General features: G+C 43.2%; 1 protein-coding gene across 1 annotated transcript in view; it reads right to left on the bottom strand.

Annotated features, from left to right (window-relative positions):
- MAMLD1 (mastermind like domain containing 1) overlaps window positions 1–17,698 on the bottom strand; it is a 341,549-nt gene that overhangs the window by 30,521 nt on the left and 293,330 nt on the right. The gene's annotated exons all lie outside the window — the stretch shown is intronic.

Here is a 17,698-nt window from a genome sequence, read left to right on the forward strand (position 1 = left end):
GGAACTTCCGCTCATCGGAACCCTCCCCCTCTCCGGTGTCACAGTTGGCACCTTTCAGGTGGGAGGGGGGTGCAGATACCTGTCTAAGACAGGTATTTACACCCACTTCCGGGCATAGACTCCCACGGGAGTCTATGCCGTTTCCTGTCCCGGCACGCTGTCTGCTGGGACACACACGGGTCCCAGAGACAGCGCAGATCATTCCCATTGCGCTGCGTGACTCGTGCATGCACAGTAGGGGCCCGGGAAGTGAAGCCGCAATGCTTCACTTCCTGATTCCCTCACCGAGAATGGCTGCCTCGGCTGCCGACATCGCTGGACCCCGGGACAGGTGAGTGTCCATTTATTAAAAGTCAGCAGCTGTAGTATTTATAGCTGCTGGCTTTTAATATTTTTGTTTCTAGTGCAATCCCTCTTTAAACCTCTTCTCTTCCGATTTCAGTGAATGGACGTGTGTCTTTTTGAATTCCCTTTCACCAAAAAGTTTTTTCCCTATGCTAGGGTCACAGTATGATATTTATACATTGCTATCATATCCCATCTCAAGCGTCTCTCCTCCAGGGAGAATAAGTTCCATGACTGTAGTCTTTCCCCATAGCTGAGATCGTCTAGTCCAGCCTTTCTCAACCTTTTCAACACAGAGGAACCCTTGAAATAGTTCTCTAGTCTCGGGGAGAACTGCTAAAAATGAGAAATCTACAACTCATGATATATTAGTGTGATGGTCAGTGGGAAGAATGGTCCTTACACTTGTGATCATTGGGAAGAATTACCTCCTTACAGATAGCTAAAAAGATCAATGGTGTCGGTGGGAACTTATCCAAGAGGCAGAAATGGCCCAATGCTGAAGGAACCCCTAGCAACCTCTGGAGGAACCTTGGTTGAGAATCACTGGTCTAGTCCCTTAATTAGCTTTGCTGCCCTCCTCTGGACTCTCTCCAGCACATCCTTCCCGAGGACTGGTGCCAAGAACTGGACATCATACTCAGATGCGGACGGACCAGAGTCTTGTAGCGTGGGAGAATTAGCGTTTTATCTCTGGAGTTAATCCCCATTTTAATACATGACAATACTCTGTTGGCTTTTCTTGTAGCAGCCTGGCATTGAATGCCATTGCTGAGTCTGTCATCTACTAGGACTTGCAGGTCCTTTTCCATCCTAGATTCCCCCAGAGGTTCTCCCCCTGGGAGTAACTTGCGCTCGTATTTTTAGCACCCAAATGCATTACTTTCCGTTTTTCAACATTAAACCTAATTTGCAATGTAGTTGCCCACCACGTTATTTTATTCAATTCTTCTTGTAAGGTTTCCACATCCTGCGCAGAAGTTATTGCACTGCTTAACTTTGTATCACAATGACTGAGATTGAACTGGTTATCCCATATTGTTTATAAATAAAGTAAACAGAATTGGTCCCAGGACAGATCCTTGGAGGACCCCACAATTACCAAGATAGGACTAGAACAATGTAACTTTGCTGCAAGTCACAAGGTGATAGGCTGCTGAAGGGGCTGATCTCTTATCACACTGAGCTACTAGCAGCTGGTGTGTAGAGGTGTGCAGCCAAACTCTGGTGTGCAGCAAAACTCACATTGTACGGTTGTAAAGCTTACATAAAAAAAAAAAAAATCTCTATGCTTGCCTTCCCTGTGCAATGGCATTGCACAGAGCGGACTTGTACCTCCTCTTCTGGAGTTCGCCGCCAATGTTCTAGAGTCCGTCTCTTCTTGGTGCACCACCATAGGAAGCGACTATTGACGTACACAGCATGTCTCAGACCCACCCCCTGCTCCTTCCTCACAGGATTTGGGGAAGAGAGAGCTGCTAAAGATGGGCAAAGCGCTGGATTGAATGAGGACTCAGGTAAGTATAAGGAGGCAGGGGGTTTCAGGGGTGAGGGTGCTTTACTAACAATGCAGGGAATGTATTACCATCAAGAAAGTCCTGTCTTTAGAACCACTTTAAACAAAGCACACAATGCTTTCCACCTTGGATCCGACTGTGCAAGTATCAACTATTTTCCACAAACACCGTCAATTTCCAAGATCCAAAGATCCAAGATCTGTGCATCTACACACTTTCAGTCCAGCCATAATCCCAGTAGCACATCCCCTCTCAGTCTCCCTCTTTGGGCATGGGAGGCTGAAAATCCTCTAGCTAATCCTCTATACATTTCCCATGATGCTCATGCACTCTGTAGTGTAGTTGAGCTTAATGGGAAATGTAGTTCCAAAACATCTGGGGTGCCAAGGTTCGCCATCACTGCCCTAGCGTATAGGGAAATGCCCAAGAGAATCAAGAGAATTCAGCTGCACTGTAAGTTTGTGGATACCGTAGTATTAAAGCGACTCTGAGGTAGAGAGTACGAAAGTAGGATCTGAGGTAGTGTGTACTTTAAGGTCGGAATATACTGTATATGATTGTATCATCTCTGTGCCATTATCTTGGTTCGGGAAGTTGATGCAGATCATCAATAATGTCTGAACAAAGATTGTCCTGGCCTTCTGGACAGAAAAGAAAATGACGGAATTGTCAAAGGGGATACTGGATCTCTATGAGAGGTAATACATGCCTTGTTACCTTTCATTTTTATTTAGCATTTACTGTATGTACTTTACATGAAAAATATATTTGATAATAGATTGTTTAAAATGGTAGACAGGATGGAGAGAGACACGTTTTTAGAGTGTCAGATACTGAACTGTATACTAATTAACCCCCCTGACGGATTCCCGAATCTGACTCGGGGTGGATTTTTTATACCAAGAGCGGTATCCCCGAGTCAGACTCGGGACTGCATCGCTGGATCCAGGAGGATGTTTACTTACCTTCTCCCTCGGATCCAGCGTTGTCTCCCCGCTGTACGAGCGAGCCGTGTCTCGCTCGATGCATTACATCGCCGATCTCCGTGCCCTGCGAGCGTTGCGACGCACGGGCACGGAGATCGGCGCCAAATTCAAAAAGTGAAACAAACAGTAAACATACAGTATAATGTAATCTTACAGATTACATTGCTGTATGTAAATATTTCACATCCCCGTTGTCCCTAGTGGTCTGCCCAGTGTCCTGCATGCAGTTTTATGTAATAAAAACTGTTCTTTATGCCTGGAAACTGGAGATTGCCCATAGCAACCAAAACTGTCACTTTACATCAAAAATGATTTTAGACCAGCTAGAAAACAGCGATAATAAATTAGAATCACTCGCAGAATTGAGCGATAGCGATTTGTGGGGAGATCCGTCATCAAATACTGAAAAGTAATGACAGTGACAATTCTGCAACTGAGCAAATTTCAGTGTTTTTGATTTGATTGCATTATTGAATAATTTTTATTATTGTTATATTATTATTTGGTACAATTATTTATAATTATTTATTATATTATAATTTATGATTTAATTTTTCAAACTTTATCATACCCGGGATGTCTGCTAGACTCTAGTTTGGACAGATTTAAGAGAGTTATTCCTAAGAATTGCAGGACTACAATATAAAACGCCAAATTTTCATGCAAAATAATGGTACCGCTTTTAGCACCTAAAATCCGAAATAATCGTACCGCCAGGGAGGTTAATCTTTCATTGCAAGGCAAAAGTCAAATTTATAACTGGCTATATTTAGTGAGTTCAACTTCTTCTGATTTTAAACCTATATCTGCTCTTCAGTCATACTGAACAGGCGTTCTTCCTGACTTTTAGTGCTGGAGGACATTATGATTCATGTTCAGTATACAGAAACATTTGGCGCTGGAATTATCAAGTTAACCAATGCTGACATTATTACTACTCTTGACACTATCAAATCTGATTACCTAAATTATGACATGCAATAGCCCTTGTACACACGGTCGGAGAATCCATCGGAATGTGTCCTATCGGACCGTGTTGTCGGATAATCCGACTGTGTGTGGTATGCATCGGACTGATTCCGTCGGAATATCCGTCGGACCCAATTTTCCAACTTGTTGGAAATATTTTCCGACCAACTGGTTCGATCGGACATACTCCGATCATGTGTAGAGAATTTTGATCAGACCAAGTGCCATGCATTCTCAGATCAAATTCCTACATCAACGCTATTGGCTACTAGCCTGAACGTAGTCCCATCGTAACGAAATTACGTCATCACGTTCTGAATGATCGGATTTTTCGACAACTTAGCCCGACCGTGTGTATGCAACAGTTTCGGACAAGATCCGACGGACAAAATCCAACGGATTTGGTTGTCGAAATCTCCGACCGTGTGTACAAGGGCTTAGAGACGAGTAAAATGTGCAATTTAGGTGAAATATGCATGATTGCTTTTCACCCCCCCCCCCCCACACACACACACACACACACACACACACACAGCACTTACATAATAAGGCATGCACTTTACCCCAAGTTTTAGCCTTCCTGCAACAAAAAATTGCCATAAGGAGGCGATGAGGGGCATAGGGGCAGCATCGCCAAAGAAAACTAGAGCTGCATCTTGCATTCATTTAACAGTTGGCTGAGCGTGACATTAGCACTTTGCTGAGAACCTATGTGTATTGAACTGTACACTTTTCAATACCAGTGATAGGGACTGTTTGGCACATGTAGAGCACTCCATTTTAGAGCTCATGGGTATTCTTCCTTTCACTAATGAATGAATTGCAGCTTTTATTCTTGAAAGCATGCTAATTGCTACTAATGGAAACAAATATTATCTTGGAGACCTCTGTATATGACTTTATTCTTTGCCGTGAATGAGCTTTTAGCTTTTTTCCTATTGCATCTAAGGTATACTTTATAAAGATGCAGCATGAAGACTCCTCAATGCGTTCTGTTAATCTGAACAAAGGAAAAGCATATGTGCACAGAGGTCTCTCGCCACTAGTGGGAAGTGCTGTATTTCTTAAAGCCATTACCTAGTCATGCTTGAATATACTATGTTGCTGCCAAAATGAAGCTGGTGTATTCTGTAACATTATCTTTACATTTTGCAAAGAATAACATAGTTTGTCACTGTACTGCACTTTTAACTGCAATTAAATTACATCTCTTATCCTTTGGAACATACTCTTTTGAGAGTTAGTGAAAAAATATTAGTCAGGCCTCAGTGCTCTAAAACTAGTTTTATGGATTGTTTGTGTACAGTACACAGCATTTCAGAAAACTGACTGCATTTCTATGTAAGGCTTAAATACAATTGTCTTGTGTTCAAGTAAATCTGCTACAGATGTAGACAATCCAGATCTGAATCATGCAAGTTTGTGACAGGTATACTTTAAAGAGGGATTCCACCAAAAAAAAAAATATTAAAAGCCAGCAGCTATAAATACTACAGCTGCTGACTTTTAATAAATGGGCACTCACCTGTCCCGGGTTCCAGCGATGCCGGCAGCCGAGGCCGATCGATCGCTCGGCTCTCGGCTGCTGCCGCCACCATTCTAGGTGAGGGAATCAGGAAGTGAAGCGAATCGGCTTCACTTTCTGGTTCCCTACTGCGCATGCGCGAGTCGCGCAGCGCAATAGGAAATCTCCGTGCTGTCACTGGGACCCGTGTGTGTCCCAGCAGACAGCGCGGCAGGGCAGGAAATGGCGTAGACTCCCACGGGAGTCTATGCCCAGAAGTGGGTGTAAATACCTGTCTTTGACAGGTATCTCCACCCCCCTCCCCCCTGAAAGGTGTCAATTGTGACACCGGAGGGGGGGAGGGATCCGATCAGTGGAGGTTCCACTTTAGGGTGGAATCCCGCTTTAAGTAACATGTAGTGCCTAAGAAAAACCAATGGTGTAGAAAAAGATATTTTAGCTTATTTTTTTCTAATGATCCATTTTCTAGTTCCCCATTCTAATGAGTACAATTTAATTCCATTGTAAGAGGTAGAATAAAATGTATTATAAACTCCACACTATACTGTATAATACTAGTCCCTTATTCAAATAAAGTGACTCTGTACAATATAGTGGACACAATAAACATCCCATACAGGCATACCCCACTTTTAAGTACACAATGGGGCTTAATTACTAAAGCTGGAAAGTGCAAAATCAGGCTCACTTCTGCATAGAAACCAATGAGCTTCCAGGTTTTATTACCAAAGCTTAATTGAACAACTTGGGGTTAGAAGCTCGTTGGTTTGATATGCAGAAGGGAGCCTGATTTTGCACTTTCCAGCTTTAGTAAATAAACCCCACTGTGTACTTAAAAGTGGGGTATGCCTGTACTTCCCTTTCCTGCTTGCCCCTGCCTCTCAATCTACTATGAGAGCCCCTGGAATCTACTCTGTACGTTTTATCTTCAAAGAAAGTAAAAGCATACAGAGGGTTTTGCATCCCCTTGCATTCCCCCTTCCCTTCTGGCCCCATGTGACAGCGATCTGGCACTAAGCACTATATTCTGTGAGATGGGGCCATGACGTTTCCCCATACCTAGAAGTCATCGTTTTTTTCTAGACTCCAGTGATGGATAAGGGTGGAGGAAGAGCATTAGTAAGGAAAGTACAACATACTTGTTATGATGGCCATAAAATAACCAGTTGTTGTGCCAACTATGGGCAAAGCATAGATTAATTTAAATGCATCTAAATTACAATTTAATTACATAAAAATAAAGTTAGAATACCGCTATTAAAAAATGTGGGTGTAATATCAATTCAGCATACTTGAATCTCAATTTAAACACAATAAATGTATAAATATATGTACTAAAAACCGGACAGATATAGTCATAGCGCCATTCACACGGGTTGAATTCCGCTCTGATTAACAGGGGATCTGTGAGCTGATCCTTTGCTGATCGGAGCAGAGCAGGACATGAGGGTACCTGTCAGCTCTATGGCCAGTATTAATGGACTCCTCTGTCCCTTTTCCACTGGCTACCTCTGATCTGGTGTGCCAGAATGGAAAAGGATGGGGTCCTTTGCCATTTTTTGTAGCGGACCTGATCAGACTCGGATTTAGACGGGTGTAAACAGGCACACGTGCAGTTACACCTGCCTGGCCATAGGCATCTATAGATCATTTACTCAGGTCCACAGGACCAGCCATGTGAAAGGGACCTAATAATTAAAAAATATTAGTAAATTTTAAAGTAAAGTAAAGGGTATTTTGTTAATCAAAATATTATACATGGTATACTCACTGCTCTGTGCAATGCTTTTGCACAGAACAGCCTGGAACCTCCTTTTCTGGGGTCCACCACCAGGCGCTCTTGGCTGCTCTTTTTCTCTGTGTGCCTCCGTAGGAAGCCGATTCCTATGGTTGCACACCTGTGGGCTTGATCTCAAGCCAGGCTGTTTGCATCCATTGACACACACAGCGTGGCTCAGCCCTGCTCCCTCTTTACAGGATTTGATTGACAGCAGCTGCTGTCTGTGAGCCTATGAGGAAGAGAGGGACCAGAGCCTCTGCAGATGGGCACATCGCTGGATTGAGATAGGACTCAGGTAAATATAAAGAGAGGGGAGGAGGTGGTACAACTAGGGACACATTTTTTTACCTTAATGCAGGGGACATATTAAGGTACTAAATGTCTAGCCTACAGAACCACTTTAAATAAATGTTTAAATACAGCTACTGTATGTAATTGGATTTATTTTGATATCAGTTTCTTTAAAGTGTATGCAAAGCCAAAACTTTTTATAGATCTGTACAGAATATTTAGAGATTAGAACCTTTGTTTGTATTTCGTTACTGGCTTTGTCCTCCTTTGGAAGATCCAACCTCACTATTGGCCCTGGTTATCACTGTCTCTGGTACACAAAGTGATGGGAAATGCAATATTTTTGACTTGTCATAGGAACAGGAGGTGAGGTGAAATTGTTCTATTGTGAAACCTGTTCTGATGTCAACTATCTAAAGCCTTGTACACACGGTCGGAGAATCCGTCGGAATGTGTCCTATCGGACCGTGTTGTCGGATAATCCGACTGTGTGTGGTATGCATCGGACTGATTCCGTCGGAATATCCGTCGGACCCAATTTTCCAACTTGTTGGAAATATTTCCCGACCAACTGGTTCGATCGGACATACTCCGATCATGTGTAGAGAATTTTGATCGGACAAAGTGCCACGCATGCTCAGATCAAATTCCTACATCAAAGCTATTGGCTACTAGCCTGAATGAGATATGAAGAAAAACCTCCCCAATGGGAAATGGAAGCAAAAAAACGATGGGGTCTTAACCACTTCCTAATCCATCAAAAACTAAAAAAAAAGTTTTGGCAACTTGCAGGAGGATAATATGGCACAAGTAGACTGCCACTCACAGTACAGTGTAGGTGGCTTGTAGTGTGTCATCTTTTCCCCTTTGTTTGGGCAAAATAGGGCCTGGGGTACACTGAAGGGAGGGAGTAGATGTAAATAAGCTGCATTGGCGCCGGTAATGATATCCCCCACAAAGTGTTAGGCCCAACAATAACTCCCAGCAAGTATTAATCTTAAACTCATTAATGCCTCCCAGCACATCAATAACTCTCAACACAATAATAGACTTCAGCACAGTAAAAACTCCAAACATTTTGTAAAAAGCTGTGTCAGCAGTCAGAAAATGTAAATTTTAGAGAGTACCTGCAGCACATTGAGGTTGATGCAAAATCTGGTTCAGCTCTGAGTGATTATTAGGCTTTGACAAAACAAAAAAACTGGGTTGGCTGAGTCCCTCTGCCACCTATGCCCCAAGTACATTCTTCCTGAAATGCACCAAAAGTAACTTCTCTCTGTTAATCTGATTCTATGGCAGCCAAACATCAGTTTGCTGGGGAGGGCTCTAAGTCCTGTCAGGGCCTGAACTATAATCTTATTGTTGGGAGCCACTAAGTCACGGTATTGCTCCGCAAACCCACCAGAACAAAGATAATGTGAAAGTTGTTGCTGTCACTTACTGCACCAATACAATGCAAAAGGCACTTGAAGCATTATAACAAAGAATCTACTACTAAAGTATATTGTCCTACTCCCTGTACAGGGTTCAAATTGCCATTCTTACTATACCGGAAGGTGAGACTGTAAAGGCCAATTCCACCCAAAATTGATATAGCTGAAAGTGAATTGAATAACATGCTAGTTTCTTAGGATACCCATAATATATCAGAGTTGGATTGGGCAGCAAACTACAGTCTAGAAGGTCCATAAAGTGAACTGAGGGAGCTTCCTTCTTCTCTTATGATAGCTAAACAGGAATTATTGCGTTTAGGGTTAGTGCTGCACATGCCTTATAGCAGTCAATCATGCCTGCACACCCTTGTGATCTCTAGTGTCTATAGGCAGCTTAAAGCAGAACGTGGAAATTCGTGGAAATTCGTGGAAATTCCACTAGTTTGCATCCCCCCTTCCACTGACACATTTGGCACTTATTGGGGTGGAGGAAGAAGTGAGTACCCACTACCATTTCCAGTTAGATGCCCCGCAGCAATCTGAGCAGAAAATTCAGAAGCGCACTTGGGACCACTTGTTCCAGGTGGTTCCGGGCATGGTTCGATTAATGGGTCCTGGACATGGTTCAGAGTATTCACACTACACCAATGATCCAGCCCAAGAAGCTAAACTGGTTCTTGGGCTGGATTCAGAGTGCTAGTGTGAGTACCTGATCTTGCTCCTGCTCTGTACCTGTATCCAGTACCCTTCTTCCTCTTTTCTGCTTCCCCTTGTTCCTTATTCCAGTCCTGGTTCCCTTTTCTGACTGTTACTTGCACCTTCAGTTTTACCTTGTTGATCTGTGCTCCACGTTTGTTGTATATATTGTATTATATGTAGCGGATGACATTTTGGACAGAATGTCATACGCATGTAAATTTAGTTTTTGCCTCAGGACAGTAGGGGTTCTGATGGCTAATTGTGTAGGTAGGCCTTAAACCAGTCTGGCCAGGTTGTGCTTGGAAGTTCTGCCTGGTCACGTGCACGGTGAGCTGCACATGGCAGGCTAGAACCAGGTCTGGTTGGATGTTTAGGTATCAGCCTTCTCGGAACCAATCAGTAGGAGTGCTGGGGCCCGCTGAGGAGTCTGGGAAGGGGTACTTAAGAGGTGTGGGTCACGTGTTTTGGGGAGAGGAGTTTGCGAGGGGTCTGTTCTGGTTCCAGGACCGGGGTAGCCCCGTGAGGGGTCCCGGTCACGGAGTGTTTGACACTCCGCAACATGTTCCTGTGGAAGGCCCCTGATAGACCCGTCTGGTCTGGAGTAGGGATCCGTCTGTTCCCGAGTCTCGGACCCGGCTGGTCCGAGGCGCAGTAACTGAGGATTCAAGGTGTCCGGGTGTAGAGGTCGACCGATATATCGGCCGGCCGATATATCGGCCGATATTTGCCGTTTTTTAAATAATCGGCATCGGCCGATTTGAGCTGATAAAAAGCCGATTTAGAACTACAGCGGGACTTTTCTATTACAGAAGTCATTTCAGTCAGTGTAAGTTGCCTGAGTCGTCATAGCAACCCTTTCCTCCTCTCTGGGCAGACTGCCAAGAAAAGAACTAAATGATACAATGTTTACACTTGAATGAATGAAATCATCTCTGTGTGTAGAAGTTCTCAGTTTAACCATTTAAAGACTAAATCTTTTCTGACACTTGTTGCTTACAAGTAAAAATCCTGTATTTTCTGCCAGAAAATCACTTAGACCCCCCAAAAATGATATATATTTTTTTAGCAGAGATCCTAGGGAATAAAATAGGGGTTGTTGCAATATTTTATGTCACACGGCATTTGCACAGAGGTCTTTCAAATGCATTTTTTTTAGGAAAAAAATACACTATTTAAAAAATAAAAATAAAATAAAAACAGTAAAGTTAGCCCATTTTTTTTTTTCGTACAAAAGTTTTGACTACCTGTTTTTATTTAATATATAGGTTTTTTTTTTTTTATCTAAATCATACATACAAGTAAACTGATTGGAGGTTTGTTTTGTTTAATAAATGTTTAAATGTAAGAAATTTTCTGTATCACTTATGAAGGCTGCTTTCACAGTGGAGCGGGCAGGCGTTGATGGTAAAACGCAAGTTTTAGCGGCTCTTTACCATAATTTTAGCAGTGCTATTTGGCTGCTAGTGGGGCACATATAACCCAGCTAGCGGCCAAGGAAGAGGTTAAATGCGCCCATGAAGCACCGCTGCCAAATCGCATTGCATGCGCTTCAGCAGTGGTGCCCATTCATATCAATAGGCAGGAGTGGTGGAGGAGCGGTATACACCACTCCAAACGTGCTGCTTGCAGGACTTTTTTTTTAAGATCCTGCCAGCGCATCGCCTCAGTGTGAAAGTTTCACACAGACTGCAGGGGAGCCATTTTACAGGCGCTATTTTTAGCCCAAAAGCGCCTGAAAAACGCCCCAGTGGGAAAGGTGTGTTAGATCAAGGGGGATTAAAAAATGAAATAAAAAAGGAAAAAAATAAATAAATAAAATAAAATCGGCCTAACATATCGGCCCAAAAAAAATCGGCATCATATATCGGCTATCGGCCGCCATGATTTCTAAATATCGGCATCGGCATCGGCATCGGCCAGAGAAAAACCCATATCGGTCGACCTCTATCCGGGTGTGCTCTCGGCTTGGAGAGGCACCACAGCTTGTGGAAGTGACCGGGGGAGGACTCTTCGGAGGAGGGCCAGCAAGTGGCATCCTGGGAAGTGCCTGGTTACTGAGTTGGAGTAGGGCATTGACGAATTCACTCTTTTTCAGTACCATTGAGGAGACGGGAAACATAACAGGTACTGAGGAAAAGGTTCCCATTCACCTTTGGTTACTACTTGCCCATGTTCACAGGACTGTTTCAAGTTTTGAGTCAACGTGCTGACTGCCATGATCTCTGGCTAGAGATCTGTTCAGCCTTGAAGTGCCCAGCTGCGAGTGGCTACTCTCTGGGTGGAAGTAGAGACTTTGCTAAACCTGCAGTTAAAGGTGCCTGAGTTCTTCACCTGTGCTCCCTGTTCCCAAAGAGACTATGTTGCTCGGAAGTTATTATTGCAAAATAAAACCCTTTAAAGAGGACTTCATCTGTCAGTGTTCAAGTTGTTGGGTACCAACCCTGGGAACCCCTAGACGTAGAAGAGCAGGCCAAGAAAAGGTAACTGGTAAGCCCAATAAGTAAAGGCCGCCTAGCAAAGGTTGTGGCCGCTAGATATAGTTAGCTTGCTAGCTAGGTTTTCTGTCTTTAAAGTGGATGTAAACCCAATTTTTTTTTCTTTTATGTCATAATGTAGAGTAGAAGATTTCTTATCATTTAAGCCCAATCTTGCTACAAAGAGTTAATCCAGCTCCGAGCAATCCTCTTTTATTGTTCAGTGAGATAAATCTTGACAAACAGAGAAAAACGTTGTCAAATCCTGCCCCTTGCTGTGAATGACAGGTGATTTACATATATCGTGGACTAGCCTAAGAGACATGCATTCTTTTTTAATTCCCTCCCACTCCTTTCTTCTGCTGCTCTGCCAGGATTGGAAGTTCCACACCTCAGTATAATTGGGCATGCTGAAATCATGTGGTTACTTTCCTGTCTTTTCACTGGATGTTAGAGATCATAGCAGAAGTTCAGTGTAAGACATATACAGGAGAAAATGCATATTGACAAGGGGATTGTAGAGGTGGGCGGGGAGTCTACTGACATCACAACTCCACCCACCGAGCTCCAGACCACAGACCCACCCACAGAATCTTTTTCGGGTCTCATAACAGACAGAAGGGAGACATTTGATAGGTAAAGATACATGCAGGAGGCATGTATATCCTTATAGAAAACCCCTATGGCAGTAGTTTAGAAAGGATGACATTGGGTTTACAGCCACTTTAAGTTAGGCTACTAGTTAGGTATTTTGTTACTTGTTTTTTTTGTTCACTTATATCTTTACATTTGCTGTGTATTCTGTTTGTTGGTGTTTGGATAAGTTTTGTTTCACTATTAATAAGCTTGCTTTATTGTACACAGCCTGATTTCAGTTTCCAGATGCCCATTAGATGCCCGCTCTCGGTATTGCTGACACTAGCGCAGCAGTACAGACACACTGATCGCAGTGATACCAAGAAAAGCGCTGTGTTACATTGTCCCTGTGACATAATGTTATATTCCAGTCATAAGCTCACAATAACACATGCACTCCTTCAAAAGTACATAGAAAGCTATAAAGTGGGCTAGAAGTAAAGTTTCCTACATCTGTGAGAAGAAAAATATGCCAGTGCAAACATAACCTTTCATTTCCAAGTATGGATGGTTTACAACATCAGTATATTATGTTATACATCTGGGACTATGGTTTCCTTGCTCAGAAATAAAATGACAAGATCATGCTTTACTTACACGCAGTAAGTATATAACAATGAAAATACAAAATATTAACCTCCACCTCATAGCACATAAATGATGCATCTGAAAAATTCAAGTATAGCTTTTTCTTGCAATGAATCAATATGAGGTAGCTTTTGTAGTTTAGACAGAAATTCACTGCTTTGCCCCTTTTTTTTCCTATAGTGAAGATCTCCAGTTACAACACCTGTAAGTCCACCTGGTGTTTTGGCACCACTCAAAATTGAAGTTCAGCATGTGTTGCGGTGTATGTCTAAATTATTAAACTGTAGTGTGCAAAGCTATGGTGAATGAGTATTCCTGCTACTGTTTACAAACTGGCTAAGAATATTACTACCCATAGGGGTTCAATGCAAGTTAGAGACTTCTATCTGAACACTTTAAGGCAGGGATATGCAATTAGCGGACCTCCAGCTGTTGCAAAACTACAAGTCCCATCATGCCTCTGCCTCTGGGTGTCATGCTTGTGGCTGTTAGAGTCTTGCTATGCCTCATGGGACTTGCAGTTTTGTAACAGCTGGAGGTCCGCTAATTGCATATCCCTGCTTTAAGGTATCAGTTTGCTAAAACCTGATATTTTAGCCTTTGCAATCAAACAACCTCACAATTTCTTATGTCTTTTGGGAATGTCTGATTTAGGTCTGCACACCTGCTATGGCCACTGTGAGGGGCTTCAAAAAGAAAGGGACTGGTGACATTTTATCTGGGGGCAAACTCAACCAGCTAGTTCTCTAATGCCGCGTACACACGAGCGGATTGTATGGCGTACTTAGTCCGTCATACAATCCGACGGACAATCCGTCGTAGTTTCCACTGAACGGACTTGACCACACACGGATACACAAACAGTCCGTCGAAAGCTTGCGCGATGACGTGTACAGCACATACGACGGGACTAGAAATAGGAAGTCCAAGACACAGCAAAGCACCCTTCCGCCGTGTAAATCCTTTCTGGGCATGTGCCATTCTTAGTCCGTCGGACTAGCATACTGACGACTGTATTGTCCGCTGAAACCAAAGTACGACGGACAGATTTTTGGAAAAACCGAAAATTCTTAGTACTCCGGACTGCACGCTGAAAAAGTCCGCTGAAGCCCACACACGAGCGGATTGTCCGCTGAAATGTGTTTCAACGGACTAAGTATGTCAAACAGTTCGACCGTGTGTACGCGGCATTATGGTAGAAACAGATAAACAGATGTCTGTGGACTAAATAAAATGCACAATGCAAAGTGTGCCAAGATGCCTCATTGATTAGTGGGCATTGTAAACGTGAGCATTTCTAAAGTGCATGGTATATTGAGACAGACCATTACATGTTCCAGCATCAGCTTTCTTTGTGGCTATTGGCATTTGGTCACATGACATCTCAAAGCCACAAAGGAAGTTGTTATGGAAGGCTTCCCTTCCCCAGAAACTGATCACAGTCTGAACAAGGAGGCTATATAGCACCCATCATGTGTCACAAGCTGTGGGTACCACTCTAATTATTATCTGAATGGTGAAGTCTCAGGGCCTCATGCTCAACATATCTTATTCATAACGGAATCCCCTGGCTTCCACTCAGCCTGATGAGTTTTCATTTATTTTATATTATGGCAAATTAAACAGCAGGTGCTGGAACATATGAAGATGTTCCAGCACCTGCTGGAACAGTTGACAGAAAATCACTGGAATCATGGCAGGAAGGTCTTAGCCCTTGTACACACGGTCGGACATTCCCGACAACAAAATAGATTTTGTCCGAAACTTGTGTTGCATAAACACGGTCGGACAAAGTTGTCGGAAAATCCGATTGTTCGTAACGTGATGACATAATTTCATTACGACGGGACTACGTTCAGGCTAGTAGCCAATAGCTTTGGTCTAGGAATTTCATCTGAGCATGCGTGGCACTTTGTCCGATTGGAATTCTCTACAAACGATCGGACAAAGTCAGATCGGATCATGTTGTCGGAATTTTTTTTAGCCCAGCTCTAAAACTTTGTTGGGCGGATATTCCAATGGAAACAGTCCGATGGAGCCCACACACGGTCGGATTATCCGACAGCACGGTCAGATCGGACATTTTCCGTCGGAATGTCCAACCGTGTGTACAAGGTGTTGTCGTATCCAAAACATAGAAGCCAAGGGCCAGACTTTACTTATAAAGAAAATATAATTTTTTGTTAGGCTTCCTTAATATAATCATCTTATATACTCTTAATATATAAGATGAAATTCTGTTCACCATCAGATATGAAAACTCTGCGAGGATGACAAGCATCAGTTGCATCTCAGCTACCACTGGTGTGTTATAATAATTAGCCCAGTGCTACTCCTAAAGGAAGTTTGTCACTAGATAAAAAAATCAAATACTTCCAACAATTAAAAGGACTTAATACATACCTGTCCTGAACCCCCACACCACCGTTCTACACTGCTGATGAGTTACTACTGCAGAAACATCACATGCATTTGACATACTTTTTGGTGTGTACAACACTTGACCACCTGCGGTAAACTATGGTTCCTTCTGACAGCTCCTACATTACTACTATGTGTTATATTGGAGACCAGACATCTAATAGTCCTGTAAGTGTCACATATGAAAGGCTCCATGCATGCTGAGTGAGTGACTTATATAGCGCTACCTATGCAAACTGAATCGCCTCAGGGCGCTTTTCTTGCCACAAGAGTCCATCTGCGGCTTTGCGTTGTCCTTTTTTCCCCGTAAGGTCCTGACATGCTTACAAACACATACAACATTGACATACACATACACAGATTATGGCCAATTTTTTAGACAAGGTCTAATTAACCTACCAGCATGTCTTTGGCGTGTGGGAGGAAACCGGAGTACCCGGAGGAAACCCACGCAGGCACAGGGAGAACATGCAAACTCCAGGCAGATGGTGTCATGGTCAGGATTTGAACCAGTGACCCTATTGCTGCTAGGTGAAAGTGCTAACCACTACACCACTGTGCTGGCTTAAAAAACAGCTGTTCCCTTGGCAGTTCCCTTGGCAGAAAATTTTTAAGCCAGTGTGCACGAGCCCAAAGGACCCTCAGCCACTGTAGTTCTGATAATTATTATACTTTTTCTTTACAGGCAGCATTAAAAAAAAAAAACTATTCACTTCATGTTTACACATATTTTAAAGCGGAGGTCCACCCTAAAGTGGACCTTCTGCTCATTGGAATCCTCCCCCCCTCTGGCGCCACAATTGGCACCTTTCAGGGGGGAGGGGGGGTACAGGTACCTGTACGGTACAGGTATCTGCACCCACTTCCAGCATAGATTCTGCAGAAGGTACGCCCCTTTCCGCAGAATCTACGCCCCTTTCCGAAAGTCCCCCGCTGCCTGCTGGGAAACACACGGATCCCAGAGACAGCGGGGACCATCCTTATTGTGCAACGCGACTCGCGCATGCGCAGTAGGGAACCGGGTAATGAAGCCGAAAGGCTCCACTTCCTGATTCCCATACCCAAGATGGCGGCGGCGGCACCCGAGAGACGATCGAGAGATCGGCTTCGGGTGCCGACATCGCGGGCGCGCTGGGCGGGTAAGTGTCATTATTTTAAAAGTCAGCAGCTGCAGTATTTGTAGCTGCTGGCTGTTAAAAAAAAAAAAAAAACGGCGGAACTCCCGGCGGACTCCCGCTTTAGGTACAGCATAACCTGCACCAAAAATATATCTGCAGCTTTAAAATTCCAACATGATCAGTAACATAAAATAGCCTTCTTTGGTGCATAAAATATGTAAATTCCATTTTTCCCCAAGTTTTATGTACAGAATTTCACAGATCTAAATCTTGTCTGATATAATCCTGTGGGCTGAGACCAATTTATTTGGGTTTTGTGGCGATTCATCTTGTATGTTCCCCTTCTTTTTATCCTAATATAAGAATGCTGATAAAAGAAGCCATGATGTAGCCTTAGATTTATCCCATCTTTCCTTTTTCCTTGATATAGCGCTACTTGAAAATAGTATCAAGCTCAAGTTTCTGAGTTTATCTTGAGGGCTGTCAGTAACGGGAGGCTTTGTTTGAAGGCTGTAAGTGATCCATGAGTAGACGCTATTGTGAAGAAGTTCTTTTAAGTTTGTCTTTTTTTCTGTTCTTGTGGCGTTTGGCACATCCAGCCACATACAACAAAGAGGAAAGTCTTTCATGGGAGCCATGAGAAGATTCTCACACCTGGCAGGGAAAGTTCTAACCACTAAACAAAACTGTGCAGTAAGTCAGATATCTACTGCAAAGCCAAGCCAAGAGGGGCACTGCGTGTGAAATTCCAGTGACCTCGGTTTACTTTTTGCTATTCTAAACACCTAATTAACATTTTATAGAAGCTTTGCTCAAACTTTACTTTCCTCACCAACATATTTATTTCATGTACCTATAGACAAGCAGAGGCTTATACAAGACAACTGTTTTTCTTGCAAAAACGTACTGTACAAGT

Source organism: Lithobates pipiens, unplaced genomic scaffold (assembly GCF_037356315.1).
Source record: "Lithobates pipiens isolate NorthernLeopardFrog02 unplaced genomic scaffold, aLitPip1_a1.2 Scaffold_1, whole genome shotgun sequence".
Classification (NCBI taxonomy): Eukaryota; Metazoa; Chordata; class Amphibia; order Anura; family Ranidae; genus Lithobates; species Lithobates pipiens.